Below are 19,356 nucleotides of genomic sequence, written 5' to 3'. Positions count from 1 at the left end.
GCCAAGACCTGGAACACCCTCCCCCTCATCCTACGACAAACCGAAGAACTTCTAACCTTCAGGAGACAACTCAAGACCTGGCTGTTCGACCAGTAGCAACAGCACCCCCCCTCTCCCCACCCTCAGCGCCTTGAAACCCTTGCGGGTATGTAGTGCGCTTTACAAATTATTTGATTGATTGATTGCATTGGATACTAATGACACTTGTTATTTTAGGTGCTTAGAAGTGACAAAAATGTGGCATGAAGCACTATATTAAACATTCTGTCATAATTTTTATTACCAGCAGCCGCGGCTGCTGCAGGTAAGAGCAGTGTGGCGGTGGGGCCGGCGGGGGTAGATTTCGAGAGAAGACCACGAGGGAAAATTAATTATTTATTTAATTTCCCCTTGTGGTCGTCCCACGAAATCCCCCCTCAGAATCCCCCACCCCACCGCTCTTACCTGCAGCGGCCACGGCTGATTACCAGGTTGGGAGGGCAAAACGGAACTGAGTGATCTATGCCTGTGTCACTTAAAAATCATCTGTTGACTAACCTACGCATAGTTAGAGGGCTGTCTGTGTTTCCTTAGGTGGCCAGTGCAGCGTTGTCGCGGGCACCAATAGCGTAGGAAGGATGCCATGGGTCCAGGTGCAAGCAAGGAAAGTGCCCCTATTGACTCCTGTTGAGGTAGTAAAATACGTCCATTATCAGGATTCAATGGGCCCCTCAGGGCTCTGAGCCAGGGTGCCACTGTCGCCACTGACGCCACTGGTACCACTGGTGGCACTGGGTCCACTGGTAGCTAAGCCCCAGGTGGTCACCATACTCTGGGACGTCTCTTTCCCTGTGGGTATGTCTGTGGATGTTTAGAAGGCACCTGCGTGCGTGCGTGCGTGCGTACGTATGTGCCTCCGCCAGGGGCTGTTTCCTGAATAGCGAACACAGGCTAAATGAGCAGCGTGAACATCTGGACGCAGGGGCTCACGCGCAGCGGCGGCTCGCGCATCCCCGGCGCTGTCACTGGATGATTAATGTCTGGAGGTAAGAAGCTGTAACCACGGCAACGCAGGGATGGTCTCCGAGAAGCCGCTTCAGATACATATCTTCCCAGCCGGGGATTTTCTCACCTCTGAAACAGCGGGGCCAAATCAATCGGAGACATTCACGGCTTATTCCAAGGGGTGCTACATCGCTCGGCGGCGCGAGGCTATAATTTTATTAGACACGGGCACTGAGGATCTGTGGACTCCAGGATTTTAAGGCCGGTTACTACAGACGGCGTGTTCAGCCGGGAGAGAAGGTGTGTGCGCGAGGGGGGTGCGGAGTAAAACATCTCGGGTGAAAGCGTGCAGGTAACGAATGGGGGCTATTTACGGGCGGTGGAGGGCGTGCAAGGCATGGTTCATTTATGTTTCACAGCGTTTTAGGTCCTTGACTAGAGGTAGGAAAGCGCTACCAAATGTGCGTGCGGAGGCCAACGTTTATTATATAATGCATACATTTCTTTAAAATATTCCTTCTGCTTTTTCATTCTTTTGGAGACGGTTGTTTGTGTTGCTTATTTGCCCCGTGCTGCGTCGTCCAACACCCGGCGAATCTCCTTCGTGCTCAATAATTCATATGTCTGGGTTTAGCAAACATCACCGTTTTAGCCATTCTGTGCACACAGAGCTCTTTTACATATTTGGTGAATACCTAATATAGCCTGTACCAATAAAATTCTGTATTATAATAACTTGAAGGCAGATCTTCGAGGAGGAGGCAGCACTCTGGTCTGGCCACCTTTGGGTGTAAGTAAATGAATAGACCAGGAGTGTCCAATTCATGTCCAGGAGGCTTGTTCCATGCCAGGTGTTCCAGACTTCAACATAAAATACATTAAGGGCAATGGATAGAAAATAATTCCATTTACATAGTCTGTAGTTTTCCTGAAAATCTGGTGCGGTTCCAGATGTGCCGGACCTACTTTGGCTACTCCTGGCGCAGACTTTTATTTTGGAATTTCCAATATGGAGTTGCAGCAGTGTACCGCCACTACATATCATGCTTTTTATCGCATGATAATTATTTCTCATCCGCTCCATCGTCATACCACTACATCTCAAGGTAACCCTGTGGAAGTGTAATTGGTGTAAAAAATTCGTAACTGGATTAGGTAGACACTGTAAAGTTAGAAATATTAAGGTATTTACCATTATGATATGGTGGTAAGTGATATGCTATGAGTAATATATTTGACCTCGACATATCCGCATGCAGCCAGTTACTGTATGAATTGAGATTGCTTATAGAATGTCATTTGAGTTCTATTTTTGGATCCATTTTTCGTTTGCCGCTGCTATGCTATGATCAATGATGAATTGAGAGATACAGAGACGTGTTATCGGTGACTATGTCTTACGTTATGTGAATATGTCATGAGCTGGTGTGGAACGTTGATGGGCGTGGCTGGAGGGCTGTACCTTCATTTGAATTGCACCTGCATCTTCTGGGATTCTACTCGTGCCGTTGGTGGGGGTGAGTTTGATAGCTGTTCTCACAGACATTGAATGGCACATCTGGACAGCCTTGGAGGTATGTTAGGAGTTATGTTCTAAGGTGTTCTGTTGTGAGTTCATGCACAGTGGGCCCTGCTGCACAATGCTGTAGTGAGCACACTGATACACAGCTGGAGGGAATATCTGGGCTGTGTTAGATGTTCCATCTGCAATGTACAGCACAGATGTTGTGTATGTGGTGTGTGTTTAGGGTACAAGGGAAAGTCAATTTTCCTGGGAAACTGTCAGTGACAAAAAACTTCCATAATATGCAAGTAATAAAAGGAGGGATTAACTATCCAGTGCAGAGGAAACAATGTTATCTATAGGAGCCCTTCCATTTATATCTTTCCCACCCCTTGAAGCCCTTTACCTTTTAGTTTAACCGTTGAATAAACATTTATATATGCAGCCCCCATGAAAAATTCCTTATTTTAAGACGGATAAATTTCACTCTATTTGGGATGCATCTGTGCAATGTTGGTGACCTAGATTGGAAGTAAGGGAATATTATGTTTATATTGACACTTATTTAGCCAATTTTTGGTAAACAATTTACAGTTTGCTTAAATATATGAATCAGGAGGTAAAGCACTTTCAGGGAGGAACATAGAGAATGAACCCACTCTGCCGGAGCAGGCAGGAAAAATGGCAGAACAGACCATTTTCCTGTTCACAGAGCCCGTTCGGCGGATGCTTCACAGGAGTACATCAGAGAAATATGTTTGTTTCGTGAATGTCATCAGAGGGTGAGAGGAGCTTCCCTGTGGGCTTTTAATGAAGGCGGATGGAGCTCCAATCAATCAAGATTTATAAAGCACGGCTAATCACCCATTAGGGTATCCAGGTGCTTTCAGGTCCCAGAGGCTTATTCGAACAACCAGGTCTTGAGAGCCATTCGGAATTCTGGAAGTGGGGTGATGGTCCAGAGGTGTTTGGGGAGGCTGTTCCAGGTCTTTGCTGCAAAGTGGCAGAAGGAGCATCCTCCGCTTCTGCTTCGGTAGATGCGGGGAGTATGGACAAGTGATAGGGAGGCGGAGCATAGTCTTCTTGGCGGTTGGTGGAAGTTCAGGTGGTGGCTAATGTAGGCGGGTCTTTGGTTGCGTAGAGCCTTGTGTGCATGGGTCAGCAGCTTGATTTGGCATCTCTTAAGTACAGGGAGCCAGTGGAGTTGCCTGAGGTGGGGTGTGATGTGGGTTCATCAGGGAAGGCTGAGAATGAGTCTGGCTACGGCGTTCTGTAAGGTCTGAAGTCTCTGTAGGAGGTGTTCAGTGATTCGTACAAAGAGGGCATTGCCATAGTCCAGTTGGCTGGCGATGAGGGCCTGCGTCACAGGGCATCTCCTGTGTAGGTGTAGCCACTTGAATTTCTTATATAGCATGCACAGAGTGAGGAAGCTGGAAGAGGAGATGGCGTTGATCTGTGGTACATTGTGAGCTTGTTGTCAATGATGATTCAGAGGTTTCTAGCATGTCTGGAGGGATTGGGTACGGGTCCTAGGTCTGATGGCCACCAGGAGTTGCTCCAATTGTTGCTGCTGTTGCCGACAATCAGAACTTTCATCTTGTCTGTGTTCAACTGCAGGTAGTTCTTCTTCATCCAGTCGGCGACACTTGTCAGGTATCTCTGGAAGTTGGTTCTGGTGGTGGTGGGGTCATCAGTGACTGAGAGGATGAGTTGGGTGCCGTCTTCGTTGGAAATTATGGTGAGACCGTGGGATATGACAATGTTGGCCAGCAGGGTCATATATGCATTGAAGAGCTTAGGGCTGAGAAATTAGCCCTGGGGGACACCGCAGGTGATCCTCTTGGGTTTGGAGGTGAGGTGGGAGGTGGATCTCCTGGGTTCTTTCTGGGAGGAAGGAGGTGATCCATCTGAGCGCATCCACTTTGATGCCAATGTGGTGGAGTCTTTCGATCAGCATGTGGTGGGATACGGTGTCGAAGGCTGCTGAGATGTTGAGGAGGATCAGGGCTGCTGTTTCTCCTCGGTCGGGGAGGGTTCGGATGTTGTCAGTGGCTATGATCAGGGCGGTTTCGGTGCTGTGATTGCTGCAGATGCCGGATTGGGAGGCGTTGAGTAGCTGGTTCTGCTCCAGGTGTGTTATGAGTTGCTTGATGATCTTTTCCTGTACCTTCGCTGGGAAGGGGAGCAGGGAGACTGGCCAGTAGTTTTTAATTTCGCTGGGACTGGCTAGGTTTTTTTTAAGTAGTGGTCTGACTTTGCATGTTTCCAGGCATTGGGACATGTTGCAGTGGTGATATAAGTGTTGAGCAGGGTGGTGAGTTCCTGGCCAATCCTTTGGTTTCCAAGGTTGAAGATGTGGTACTGGCATGGGTCTGTGGGTGCTCCTGAGTAGATGGATTTCATGGTGGTGGTGTCCTGAGTGGAGAGGAGGTTCCAGGTGGTCAGTCTTTGGTTCGTGTTAGTTGAGGTGGTGGCATATCTGTCGAGGAAGTCTGTAGGTGTTGGTTGGGGTTCAAAGTTTCCATACATGGTTGCATTCGTGTCGTGGAGAAGTCGGCGAGGTTGACACACAGCTTTTGTGAGGGTGTGATGTTGTTTTCTCTGACAGTTGGGTTGAGTCTCCAACACCGCATCAAGTCTCGGGGTGAACTGCTGTTACCATTATGCATACACCATTCACACTGAGACAATCAAAATCCTATAAGGTGTTAGAGCCCAATGATGAAAATGGGTGCAGCCATCATTGATTTGGTTTGATTTGAATTGGGTTTTTCATTAAGGGCCTCATTACAATAATGGTCGGAAAGCATTTCGACCGACCCCTTGTCGGAATAGTTTTCTGACCGACTCGGGTTCAGGGCGTCCGACCGATCTATTACAATCTTCAGAACACCGTTCGGTTGGGCTCCCATTGACTTCAATGTTCCGACCGACAACACAGGCTCCCATTGAAAGGGGTGGTTGCGAAAAACCTTGCACCCTGTGGCGGGCACCCCATGGTCCCTGCCATACTGTGCATGGTTGTAAAGAGGGGTCAAATGGGTATCCCCACGGGCCCCAACCAGAGGCCTCCGGGTGAAGGGGGGCCTGATACTGGCTCCCAAAGTCAGTTTCCGACAGCCATTTCGTGTCAGACAAACCGAGTCGGATAGGCTGTGCGAATCCGACATCGTAATACGTCGGTTGGAAAAGTGGGATGTGAATGTCACTAGATGCGTACTAAGACCCTTACGAACCCCCTTGAAGCCAGTCTAGCTCCCTCCTCCCCTCCCCTATGGGGGGGAACGGAGCGAATCGGAGGTTGACACCATGGGCCGAAGGGGACATCGGGGGGGCTAGTTGGACTGCCCTGTTTGACCACCTCTCCTGCCATAGATCAACTAGTGGGGTGTCAGTTTTGTCACATGACTAAAACCCCTATGAGACTCAGGGCTACAGAACCTCTCACATATCTTCCTCTCACCTCTTTCTTTCCTGTTTCTCTCTTTCTATCAGCCTTTACCTAATTTCCCGGCAAGTCAATGTAAGAGGCGATTAGCTAAAACAGATATCTTACTGGAAAGTACATGTAACCAATGCATACATACTACGTTTGGCTAACCCCGTGACAGAATGCTATTGTATTTGTTTGTATAAAACTAATAAAATACTTAAAAAAAAAAAAAAGGAAAAGTGGTCCATCGATCTTTATGATTCGGCTCCGACTGACTCAGTTTCTCCGAATGTTGGTCGGAACCAAGTCGGAAAGACCGAACGGTTACCTTCTAACGTAATCGGTCAGTCGGAAATGTTTACGAGTTGGTCGGAAACATGGGTTCTGACTCGGGTTAGGAAAATCGAAATGACATTTGGAGCCTTTCCGACCAACATCGTAATGAGGCCCTAAGTGTGCTGTTATCCAAGGAATGGGCATGAGGGCACTAAATGAAGGAATGATGACTAGCTACATTTTGAGCAGTTTTGGAAAAGCAGGATATTGTAAGTGCTCCTAATTTTGGACAGTAGAGCATTTAAGACCCTGGCAGCCCTGACAGAAAGTGCTCAGCCTCCCTGCCAAGCAGTGAAGAACCGGGGATGGCAAGCAAATTGGCTTGAAAACTGCATTTGGGCCCTGGTTGGGGTATCCTACCTGAAATGGTTCTGCATGTTTCCTCATGGGAAGCTAATGCAGTGACACATAATGTGAGCAAATATGTGATCTTCCTGATAAGGCCTAGGATGCATTGGGCCACCGCATTCTGAATGCGCTGAAGATGGACAATAATTAGGGAGACCTATGTGAAAGGGTTGTAGTAATCTAGCCTCGCCAGAATCAAAGATTGCACTACTGTTTTCCTATGGCATGCTTGGATAAAATGTAGAATGCTACACAATGTGTGTAGCATCAGAAAACAGGTACTGGAAAATTTTAGCTAACTGTTTGTTAAAGATAATACACAGTTTGCTTGATGAGATGGATGGGTTCTGGGCACCCCCAAAGTTCTTGGAACACCGAGATGTTGACTTTGCATCCTGTGCTCCAAAGATAACTAACTCAGTTTTTTGTGACTTAAGATGAACAGTTTGTCATTCATTCATTGTGCCATGGCTCAGAGGCAGTCTCGAAGGTTGGTGCAAGAAACCGTGTAGTTGCAGTGTAAGTGGACAATTAACAGCGTGAATTATCCGCGGAGGCCAACGTTTATTATATAATGCATACATTTCTTTAAAATATTCCTTCTGCTTTTTCATTCTTTTGGAGACGGTTGTTTGTGTTGCTTATTTGCACCGTGCTGCGTCGTCCAACACCCGGCGAATCTCCTTCGTGCTCAATAATTCATATGTCTGGGTTTAGCAAATATCACCGTTTTAGCCATTCTGTGCACACAGAGCTCTTTTACATATTTGGTGAATACCTAATATAGCCTGTACCAATAAAATTCTGTATTATAATAACTTGAAGGCAGATCTTCGAGGAGGAGGCAGCACTCTGCTCTGGCCACCTTTGGGTGTAAGTAAATGAATAGACCAGGAGTGTCCAATTCATGTCCAGGAGGCTTGTTCCATGCCAGGTGTTCCAGACTTCAACATAAAATACATTAAGTGCAATGGATAGAAAATAATTCCATTTACATAGTCTGTGGGTTTCCTGAAAATCTGGTGCGGATCCAGATGTGCCGGACCTACTTTGGCTACTCCTGGCGCAGACTTTTAATTTGGAATTTCCAATATGGAGTTGCAGCAGTGTACCGCCACTACATAGCATGCGCTTTATCGCATGATAATTATTTCTCATCCGCTCCACCGTCATACCACTACATCTCAAGGTAACCCTGTGGAAGTGTAATTGGTGTAAAAAATTCGTAACTGGATTAGGTAGACACTGTAAAGTTAGAAATATTAAGGTATTTACCATTATGATATGGTGGTAAGTGATATGCTATGAGTAATATATTTGACCTCGACATATCCGCATGCAGCCAGTTACTGTATGAATTGAGATTGCTTATAGAATGTCATTTGAGTTCTATTTTTGGATCCATTTTTCGTTTGCCGCTGCTATGCTATGATCAATGATGAATTGAGAGATACAGAGACGTGTTATCGGTGACTATGTCTTACGTTATGTGAATATGTCATGAGCTGGTGTGGAACGTTGATGGGCGTGGCTGGAGGGCTGTACCTTCATTTGAATTGCACCTGCATCTTCTGGGATTCTACTCGTGCCGTTGGTGGGGGTGAGTTTGATAGCTGTTCTAACAGACATTGAATGGCACATCTGGACAGCCTTGGAGGTATGTTAGGAGTTATGTTCTAAGGTGTTCTGTTGTGAGTTCATGCACAGTGGGCCCTGCTGCACAATGCTGTAGTGAGCACACTGATACACAGCTGGAGGGAATATCTGGGCTGTGTTAGATGTTCCATCTGCAATGTACAGCACAGATGTTGTGTATGTGGTGTGTGTTTAGGGTACAAGGGAAAGCCAATTTTCCTGGGAAACTGTCAGTGACAAAAAACCTCCATAATATGCAAGTAATAAAAGGAGGGATTGGCTATCCAGTGCAGAGGAAACAATGTCATCTTTAGGAGCACCTCCATTTATATCTTTCCCACCCCTTGAAGCCCTTTACCTTTTGGTTTAACCACTGAATAAACATTTATATATGCAGCCCCCATGAAAAATTCCTTATTTTAAAACGAACACATTTGACTCTATTTGGGATGCGTCTGTTCGATGTTGGTGACCTAGATTGAAAGTAAGGGGATATTATGTTTACATTGACATTTATTTAGCCAATTATTGGTAAAAAATTACAGTCTGCTTAAATATATGAATCAGGAGGTAAAGAACTTTCAGGGAGGTTCATAGAGAATTACCCCACTCTGCCGGAGCAGGCAGGAAAAATGGCAGAACAGACCATTTTCCCGTTCACAGAGCCCGTTCTGCGTATGCTTCACAGGAGTACATCAGAGAAATATGTTTGTTTCGTGAATGTCATCAGAGGGTGAGAAGAGCTTCCCTGTGGGCTTTTAACGAAGGCGGATGGAGCTCCAATCAATCAATCAAGATTTATAAAGCACGGCTAATCACCCATTAGGGTATCCAGGCGCTTTCAGGTCCCAGAGGCTTATTCGAACAACCAGGTCTTGAGAGCCATTCGGAATTCTGGAAGTGGGGTGATGGTCCAGAGGTGTGTGGGGTGGCTGTTCCAGGTCTATGCTGCAAAGTGGCAGAAGGAGCATCCTCCGCTTCTGCTTCGGTAGATGCGGGGAGTATGGACAAGTGATAGGGAGGCGGAGCATAGTCTTCTTGGCGGTTGATGGAAGTTCAGGTGGTGGCTAATGTAGGCGGGTCCTTGGTTGTGTAGAGCCTTGTGTGCATGGGTCAGCAGCTTGATTTGGCATCTCTTCAGTACAGGGAGCCAGTGGAGTTGCCTGAGGTGTGATGCAGGTTCATCAGGAAAGGCTGAGAATGAGTCTGGCTACAGCGTTCTGTATGGTCTGAAGTCTCTGTAGGAGGTGTGCAGTGATTAGTACAAAGAGGGCATTGCCATAGTCCAGTTGGCTGGTGATGAGGGCCTGCGTCACAGGGCATCTCCTGTGTAGGTGTAGACACTTGAATTTCTTATTTAGCATGCACAGAGTGAGGAAGCTGGAAGATCAGATGGCGTTGATCTGTGGTACATTGTGAGCTTGTTCTCAATGATGATTCAGAGGTTTCTAGCATGTTTGGAGCGTGTGGGTGCGGGTCCTAGGATCGCCACCAGGAGTTGCTCCAAGTGTTGGTGCTGTTGCCAACAATCAGAACTTTCATCTTGTCGGTGTTCAACTGCAGGTAGTTCTTCTTCATCCAGTCGGCGACACTTGTCAGGTATCTCTGGAAGTTGGTTCTGGTGGTGGTGGGGTCTTCAGTGACTGAGAGGATGAGTTGGGTGCCGTCTTCGTAGCAAATTATGGTTAGACCGTGGGATATGACAATGTTGGCCAGCAGGGTCATATATGCATTGAAAAGCATAGGGCTGAGAAATGAGCCCTGGGGCACACCGCAGGTGATCACCTTGGGTCGGAGGTGAGGTGGGAGGTGGATCTCCTGGGTTCTTCCTGGGAGGAAGGAGGTGATCCACCTGAGCGCATCCACTTTGATGCCAGTGTGGTAGAGTCTTTCGATCAGCATGTGGTGGGATATGGTGTCGAAGGCTGCTGAGATGTTGAGGAGGATCAGGGCTGCTGTTTCTCCTCGGTCGGGGAGGGTTCGGATGCTGTCAGTGTCAGTTGTCAGGGCGGTTTCGGTGCTGTGATTGCTGCAGATGCCGGATTGGGAGGCGTTGAGTAGCTGGTTCTGCTTCAGATGTGTTATGAGTTGCTTGATGATCTTTTCCAGTACCTTCGCTGGGAAGGGGAGCAGGGAGACTGGCCAGTAGTTTTTAATTTAGCTGGGACAGGCTAGTTTTTTTTTAAGTAGTGGTCTGACTAGCATGTTTCCAGGCATTGGGACATGTTGCGGTGGTGATAGAAGTGTTGAGCAGGGTGGTGAGTTCCTGGCCAATCCTTTGGTTTCCAAGGTTGAAGATGTGGTACTGGCATGGGTCTGTGGGTGCTCCTAAGTAGATGGATTTCATGGTGGTGGTGTCCTGAGTGGAGAGGAGGTTCCAGGTGGTCAGTCTTTGGTTCGTGTCGGTTGAGGTGGTGGCATATCTGTCGAGGAAGTCTGTAGGTGTTGGTTGGGGTTCAAAGTTTCCATACATGGTTGCATTCTTGTCGTGGAGAAGTCGGCGAGGTTGACACACAGCTATTGTGAGAGTGTGATGTTGTTTTCTCTGACAGTTGGGTTGAGTCTCCTACACCGCCACAAGTCTCGGGGTGAACTGCTGTTACCATTATGCATACACCATTCACACTGAGACAATCAAAATCCTATAAGGTATTAGAGCCCAATGGTGAAAATGGGTGCAGCCATCATTGATTTGGTTTGATTTGAATTGGGTTATTAATTAAGGGCCTCATTACGATAATGGTTGGAAAGCATTTTGACCGACCCCTTGTCGGAATAGTTTTCTGACAGACTCGGGTTAAGGGCGTCTGACCGATCTATTACAATGTTCAGAACACCGTTCGGTTGGGCTCCCATTGACTTCAATGTTCCGACCGACAACACAGGCTCCCATTGAAGAAAGGGGTGGTTGCGAAAAACTTGCACCCTGTGGCAGGCACCCCATGGTTCCTGCCATACTGTGCATGGTTGTAAAGAGGGGTCAGATGGGTACCCCCACGGGCCCCAACCAGAGGCGGGTGAAAGGGGGCCTGCTACTGGCTCCCAAAGTCAGTTTCCGACAGCCGTTTCGTGTCAGACAAACCGAGTCGGATAGGCTGTGTGAATCCGACATCGTAATACGTCTGTTGGAAAAGTGGGATGTGGAAGTCACTCGATGCATACTTAGACTCTTACGAACCCCCTTGAAGCCAGTCTGGCTCCCTCCGCCCCTCCCCTATGGGGGGGGACGGAGCGAATCGGAGGTTGACACCATGGGCCGAAGGGGACATCGGGGGGGGCTAGATGGACTGCCCTGTTTCACCACCTCTCCCGCCATAGATCAACTAGTGGGGTGTCACGTGACTAAAACCCCTATTAGACTCAGGGCTACAGAACCTCTTCCTCTCACCTCTTTCTTTCCTGTTTCTCTCTTTCTATCAGCCTTTACCTAATTTCCCAGCAAGTCAATGTAAGAGGGGATTAGCTAAAACAGATATCTTACCGTAAAGTACATGTAACCAATGCATACATACTACGTTTAGCTTGAAAACTGCATTTGGGCCCTGGTTGTGGTATGCTACCTGAAATGGTTCTGCATATTTCCTCATGGGAAGCTAATGCAGTGACACATAATGTGAGCAAATATGTGATCTTCCCGATAAGGCCTAGGATGCATTGGGCCACCGCATTCTGGATGCGCTGAACATGGACAATAATTAGGGAGACCTATGTGAAAGGGTTGCATAAATCTAGCCTCGCCAGAATAAAAGATTGAACTACTGTTTTCCTATGGCATGCTTGGATAAAATGTAGAATGCTACACAATGTGTGTAGCATCAGAAAACAGGTACTGGAGAATTTTAGCTAATTGTTTGTTAAAGATAATACACAGTTTGCTTGATGAGATGGAAGGTTTCTGGGCACCCCCAAAGTTCTTGGAACACCGAGATGTTGACTTTGCATCCTGCGCTCCAAAGATAACTAACTCAGTTTTTTGTGACTTAAGATGAACAGTTTTGTCATTCATTCACTGTGCCATGGCTCAGAGGCCGTCTCGAAGGTTTGTGCAAGAAACTGTGGAGTTGCAGTGTAAGTGGACAATTAACAGCATGAATTATCCGCATCCTAATTAAAGTTAACCTCACTATTCCTGATTACAGCAGCCAGAGGGTCTGCATCAACATCAAATGAAGTAGGACTCAGGGCTGACCCCTGAGGAAGACCACAGGAAATCTCTTTGAGGCTAACATCTACAAATAGTATATAGTGTGACTCGACCCAGAGGTATCGGACCACTTTACAACAGAATCAGTTACGTTACAAAAGGACACATTCTTTATTTTGTTTTAGGCACGGGGAGAGTAAGTGTTTTGCCCAGAATAACAGGATGTTGAGTTAACGGCAAGACTCGAACCTTCATCTGTTACCAGTGGGAAGAGAGTGGAGTTATTAGTCACCTAGGGTATGGACTCTGACAGGAGAGTTAAAGTCGTCAAAGTATCCAGGAGTTTTGCAAAAAAAAACAGCAAGATTATCACACGGCCATAGTGAAGAGTGGGCGGGCAATTTGCCTGTTTCAGCAATGCAAAGAGTATTATAAACAGCAGAGATTTCCCTGCTGCATTATGCAGCCATGCAAATGCAGCAGCCCTCACCGGCAGAGCAGCCAGCATTCACCCATCGAAGCTCCACTGGGACATCTTCGCCACTGGCAGGAATCCCCTATCTGTCACCACTGGCGTTTCCATGCAGAGCCATAACTTCAACCCACTCACTTAATTCCGCCCACTGAATATTAAAATGTGGGCTTAATTTAGGAACACAAATTGAATTTTGAAGCCTCCAAAGGAAATTATTTTTTTATACATAACAGTTGTAACATCTTTGGCTCCAGTAATCCATGACCATGGAAGCTTTGCCTTCTGGGAATGCCATTCACATTTTTTGAGATGAGAAAGGATTTGTGTCATTTTAATTATTGATTTCCTGAGTTACACAACTCCAATGATCTATTAGGAGATAACTAATAGGCCCATATGCCGGTGTAATCTCATGTGATTGTACAAATTTCACACTCCGCCTGTTCAGCAAAAGTCCTGCAACTTCTCCATTAGGCCACATTCTCAATTTTTGCTCTGGAGCACAGGGACATCATGAGTGACATTCAGGCTAGCAGCTGTTGTTGAAGCACTTGTATTTTTTGCTCTATTTTGTTTTACTCGAAATGCGTGCTGGCCTACAAAAAGGAAGCGAATATGCATTTCTCTCTAAAATAAAGGACTGAATGCTGGCTTGGCATTTCGTGTAATTTTTCATAATTGTACAAAGGCATATTTCTCAAATTTCGCAAACCTCTAATTATTATGTGACTGCTAGACATTCTTCTTCGATGCGAAGGGTATGGAAAGATGTGTTGTATCATTATGTCCCATTATTCTTTGGGAAATAAGTGTTTAACTTCTCTAGGCGTTTGTGTAGAAAATGCAGAAGGAATTGTCTTCCTGCCAAAGGATTCAAGAGTCGTATAATGAAGCATTGTTAGAGCTATCCCCACCAAGCAGCCAGCGTGGAAAGAGCTTCGGAGTTCAGACTTCATTAAGAGACCCTGACAAGTAGGATGACCAGGTTTTGAGAAACAAAAACCGGGACAGGCCAGACCTAGAAGTAGAACTAACAAGCATTGGCATAGCCAATAGGTCTCGCCTTTGGGACCTGATAAGTGTTTAGCCATGCAACAGTTGCATAACTAAATACTTATAAGGTCCCAAAAGCAAGACCTATTGGCTATGCAAAGCGGCAGTGCGGCCGCAAAAAGTTAAAGTGATCGGGATCGGGATCACGATCAAACATCAAAGCGGCCGTGCGGCCGCGAAAGTGAAAGTAATTACGGTAAAGCGAGGCGCGCGCGCCCGCGCACATGCACTGTAGCTCTAGGATGGCCTGGTATCACTTTTTGGAGCCCTCTCAATAAGTCTCGCGAGACTAGCGCATGCGCTGGGTCAGGCGAGACCTAAAAACTGCCAGTGATCATGGTATATCTGGCCTGGATGGATACATATATACCTGATTACTGCCTATCTCAAGAGCTCTCAGGACTGCATCGATTCCACATTCCAATTGGAATCTTCACTCATGATGCTTTTTGAAAACACAGCTGTGTCATCTGTGCAGCCACTGAGCAAACCATCTTGTACTACCTGAGGAAGGCAGAAGCTGAAACGTCGTAGTCGAAATACATTCTTGTTCTTTGGTGAATCCATCTGTTTGAGTCAATTCTTTCTTGTGTGTGTATATATATATATATATATATATATATATATATATATATATATAGAGAGAGAGAGAGAGAGAGAGAGAGAGAGAGAGAGAGAGGGAGAGAGAGAGAGGCACACACACACATTTACAAGGCTGCGTTTTCAAAACATTAGCTATGGAAGGACCTTCCACTTGAGCGCCCCTGCCCTCCTCCTCCCTCTGCCTCCTCGCTGCTGGACGCACGCAGCTGACCTTCTCCTGTACCGCCTGCGAGAGAAAGATAAATTACATGAGTTATTTCACTCTTCAGAGGCGCCCATAAGTTGCAATTCTGCTTTGCAGGATGAGCAGACATGTATCCCAGAAAACGGGACATGTATTTAAGTTTTATTTATTTATGATACAGAACTCTTACAACTGACTCAACAAAGTGCAATTTTACGAAACATTCAGATTCCTAAAGGGTTCATTAAAATACAATACAACATTATAACAAGGGCCCTAAAAGCACATAAAACCAATAAAAATTTAAAAAGCAGTTAAAAAGTAAAAACTTCTATAGTAAAACATTTCATTAGGAGGGTCGTAAAGTGACTGCAGTGCTTCCGAGGCAGATTGTATAGATAACTGTAAACATATATAGGTCTCAATCGTTTTCGGGGACATAATAAGAGCGCCGGACAGACAAAGAGAATGTGATTCAAATCTTGAATCCTGTTTTGGCATACATTGCATGCAGGAGAATTCCATACCATTTAGCCATGAGGGGATTTAGAGGAAGCATACCCAACCTCAACAGAATCCAGAATTGTCTCACTCCATGATATAAATTCCAATGTATATAAGGTTGTGTGCTATTTACTAAGATGGACCCTTCAATGTTATAAAATCCACGTTTGTTGAGGCATGCCTCCCTATCCAGTCGACAGCTGAGCGCCTCCTATCCAGGTAACAGCTTAGCGCCCAACTGGCCTGCTTTAGGCTAGCCTTTAATTGAGACACAGGTAATATAAGTACCAAATAGGGATCTAATTGGAGCTGATTGACTGCATAAGAGAAATTTCTGTAGACGAATGACTTTCATTTTTGTCTACCAGAATTTCTTTCCTCGTCAGTTACCACAATGGGTCTTCTTCACTCCTCTCTAGGGAGGCAGCCCAGCAGACCACACATAAGCACTTCTTAAGCCCATTTCCAGCCTCAGAGCAGCCACTGAAATCGCTGAGTTAGCTGAAGAAATATTTCTTAGCACTCGCCCTTCCATTGTATTTAGGAAATCTCATTTGTCTACATCTATCAACTCCAAAGCATAGAGCAGCAAGGTGGGGATTTTTGCTCTGTAAACCTCTAAAAAAATTGTCTTCTGCCAGTCGCCCTATAAAGAGCACTCAATTCTTTGGCCTGAGACTGTGCCCTACTCATGTTATTCTTGATGTCGGCCTTATCACTTAGGTTACTGCACATTATCTTCCCCAGAATAGTGTACAACTTTACTATTTCTAACTTTTGGGAACCCAGGAGCCAGGAGAAATGAGTGTATTTTGATTTCTTCTTACCATAAAAACACATTATTTTAGTTTTGGAGATGTTGATCTTCAAATGATGTGCATCAGCAAATTGTTGCAATGCCTCCAGGCGACTTTTTAGACCATCAGGGGTAAGGTCCAAGATTATTATGTCGTCCGTGTGTGATAAACAGGCTATTGCTCTTCCACCAATTTTCGGAGCTAAACTCTTGCTCTGTATCAAGTGGGCAGGGAGGTTCGATATATATAAGAAAAAAAGTAATAGGGCTAAGAGGCACCCTTGTTTTAAAACATTTTGGGGTACAATTTAATTTGAGAGGCCCTGGTCACCACCTAGCTATACTCTACAACAGGTAGAGGACTGGATTGCAATTAGTAGATCTAAATGGCATACCCAATGCAAGAGCTTTCTCCACTGAAATGGTCGATCTACTTATTCGAATGCTGTGGAGAAGTCTATAAAAGCTGCATAAACCACTCCACCTTTAACCGATACATATTTCTCATTGATCAACTGTAGGGCAGCTATGTTATCAATGGTTCCATGGTTTCTTCATAACCCTGTTTGTTCAAGTGGTATGATTTTATTATCTTCAGCCCACTCACTTAATTGAGACAAAAGGCACTTTGCAAAAACTTTACCTACCGCATCCAGGAGTGCGATCTGGTGATAGTTCCATGGCACATTACGATTTCCCTTATTGAATTGCGGAACTATAGTGCTTCCAGTCCAGGAGTGCGGGGGGTGTCTTTTCTTCTCATAAGAGCTTTTAAAAACCGGGAGCATTGATTTACTCCAAAGAGTTACTTCCTGTTTCATAACAGAGATCAGGACTTCATCTGGGCCCATTGCGATGGAGGTATGCATTCCTCAGATAGCAAGCTCAATTTCCTTTACTGACCGAGTTATGGGTGTAAATACCTACATCTAGCTTGGGAGGAACATCCGCCTCTCCATTTGCCGCATAATGTTTAGAAATTAAGTCAATCCAGCTTACTTCCGTAATGGACGAGGGAAGCGATCTAACTCTTGACCCACAATCCTCGGCTACTAAAGCCCAAAAGGACCTTGTCTGTCCCTTAACAGCAGCCTCTCGTAGATCGACCCATAGATCGTCACTTGCCTCATTTCTTAGGTGAGCCTTTAACCGGCTCCTTTCCCTCTTTAGAAGGGACACCCTGGAATTCCTCTCAGGGTAATACAACACATATTGTTTCCTGATTAGCACTTTTATTTCTCTTTTTAATAAGGGAATCGAAAGCAGGATAGGCTTAAAGTTGCCCTTGGTAGATTTTTGATTGGCTCTCACTACTATCTGCTTCATAAATGCACTAAAGCTGTCTAATACATCACCGGCCCAGGCATCCAGATTTACAATTGCACATTCTAATTTACTCTTTAGGCCAGTAATCGTTCGATGGTCCCACTGGGTTCCCCTGATTTTTTTCATTGAATTTAGAAGAGGTCCCATCGAACCTCTAAGAGCAAATGAGAGATATATTTAGTCCCAGGGAGAAGACCAACAGACAGTGGTCGCTGAAGGCAGTATCCACTAGCTTTAGGTCCCCTAACAAGTAAAATGAAGTAAATCCAACCACCACATAATCTAAGTTAGCCCATTCTCTCGGAGATTTATGCATGTATTGTGCAGGGGACTCCGAGGGTAATCTCTCATTTGCAATAATACAGTCATTGCTTCTCAATTGGTCAAATAACAGCTTCACCTCTTATCTGTTCTTATCTGTGCCGGAAATGTAATAGGGAGGGCAAACAAGACCTCCTCGTTTTCATCACCGCACAATTGATCCAAAGATAGGTTCGATAATTTACAATTTAGATCCCCTACTAATATAACATGTGGGACCTGCTCCTTAGCTAAAGAGTTTTTAATGAAAAGAGAAGACTTTGTTCAAGAGTATGTCATAGGATGCATAAGGTGGAATATACGCATTTTCCAATAGGAGGGGTAGAGTACCAAACTCCCCACCAAGATGGAACAAAGTTATCATCATTGATTAGTGGGATCTCTGTAACAAACATACCTCCTCTTGAGGCTGTTGTTCAGGAGAATTGCTACCCCCACCCCCTTTTGCGTGCCCCCTGCTAGAAGGCGTAGCTTTACAATCTAGAATAAAATAGTCTTCACTCTGAAACTCTCCATCACACCAAGTCTCCTGAAAACCAATCACATCTGCAGTTAGCGAGTTTAACAAATGAAGCTTCTCCCTACTATTTTTTATCCCTGCTACATTCCAGTTTTTAACTCATTGCTAATTATTCAACAGAAAAGGATGATTAGACCTACAGGTGCTACTTAAAACTTCAGGCAACAAATTCTACATTTGGATTTTGTCATTTACACATCCCTCACTGACTTTTTTGGGTTCCCTAAAAAGGCACCCTTCTACCATTTTTTCAGTCCCTGGGGGTTTATCAACGGTTCGTCATTAGGAGGGCAAGAAGGGGTCAACCCCTCACCCCTCTCGCTAATCTGCTAGAAATCCGGGCCTGCATCCTCTCTGTGCTCTTCTTCGGGTGCTTGGAAAATATCAATACCTCTGCATTGCAAATTTTCACAATATTGTAATGTCAAATTCAAAATAATTTTTGAATGGAAAGTTACACCTGCTTTGGTCCCTTGCCCCGTATATAATAGAGTAACCAAAGCAATGTTGCCACTTTGGATTAGGTTCAACGTCTTGACGTACGTAAAACACGCCAGTAAAGAAGACCGGTTCAGGATTAAATCAAAATCAAAAAGTGGAACAAAATCTAATATGCAGACATTTTCATCGCAGCAACGGAAGTGTTTATCTTCTGGCTGGGCAGTGCAGGCAGACCCTTCTTCTTGTTTGAGTCCACAAATGGAGCAGCAGCTGAACTCAATGAGGAAGAGAATGAGGATGTCGAACCAGTGGAGAGCGCTGCCATTGGCTCCACTGCATTCCTCCCGCGCAATGGGCTTGAAGTTGCGTGTAATGGACCCACCACCAGTAGGGCTGATTGAAGATTTTGCGTCAACCCTTCTGACCTTTTTGGAATGTCTGACCTATCTCTTAATCACAGTTTTTAATGTCCCCTTTTTGTAATTTGACAATTGAGTATTTTCTTTCCTCTCTGTTTTTCTGTCTCACCTTTACACTCATGCTGGAGAAGACCTGGAGCCCCTGCATGCAGGTCCTGCTTAGAAATGGATTTAAAGATGGGGAACACTTCCTGTTCTATCCGTTAAATTTTCTCGGCAGGACCCCTCACTTCAGGGTTAACCAGGTTGGAGTCAAAGCTGAATCTTATGGAGCAAGTGGGGCTTTCAACAATGGGGGCTTCTTTGGAGCTAACTTTGAAGTACGGTTGT

General features: G+C 45.5%; 1 protein-coding gene across 1 annotated transcript in view; it reads left to right on the top strand.

Moving 5' to 3' along the window:
- The first annotated feature begins 1,216 nt into the window (after window positions 1-1,216).
- SEMA4A (semaphorin 4A) overlaps window positions 1,217-19,356 on the top strand; it is a 283,525-nt gene continuing 265,385 nt past the window's right edge. The window contains exon 1 of the mRNA XM_085638559.1: window positions 1,217-1,336. The gene's annotated coding sequence lies outside the window, so the exon portion shown is untranslated. The remainder of the gene's footprint in view (window positions 1,337-19,356) is intronic.

The sequence above is a fragment of the Triturus cristatus genome, chromosome 12 (genome assembly GCF_964204655.1).
Source record: "Triturus cristatus chromosome 12, aTriCri1.1, whole genome shotgun sequence".
In the NCBI taxonomy this organism is placed as follows: domain Eukaryota; kingdom Metazoa; phylum Chordata; class Amphibia; order Caudata; family Salamandridae; genus Triturus; species Triturus cristatus.
This window is presented reverse-complemented; position numbering and strand designations above follow the sequence as displayed.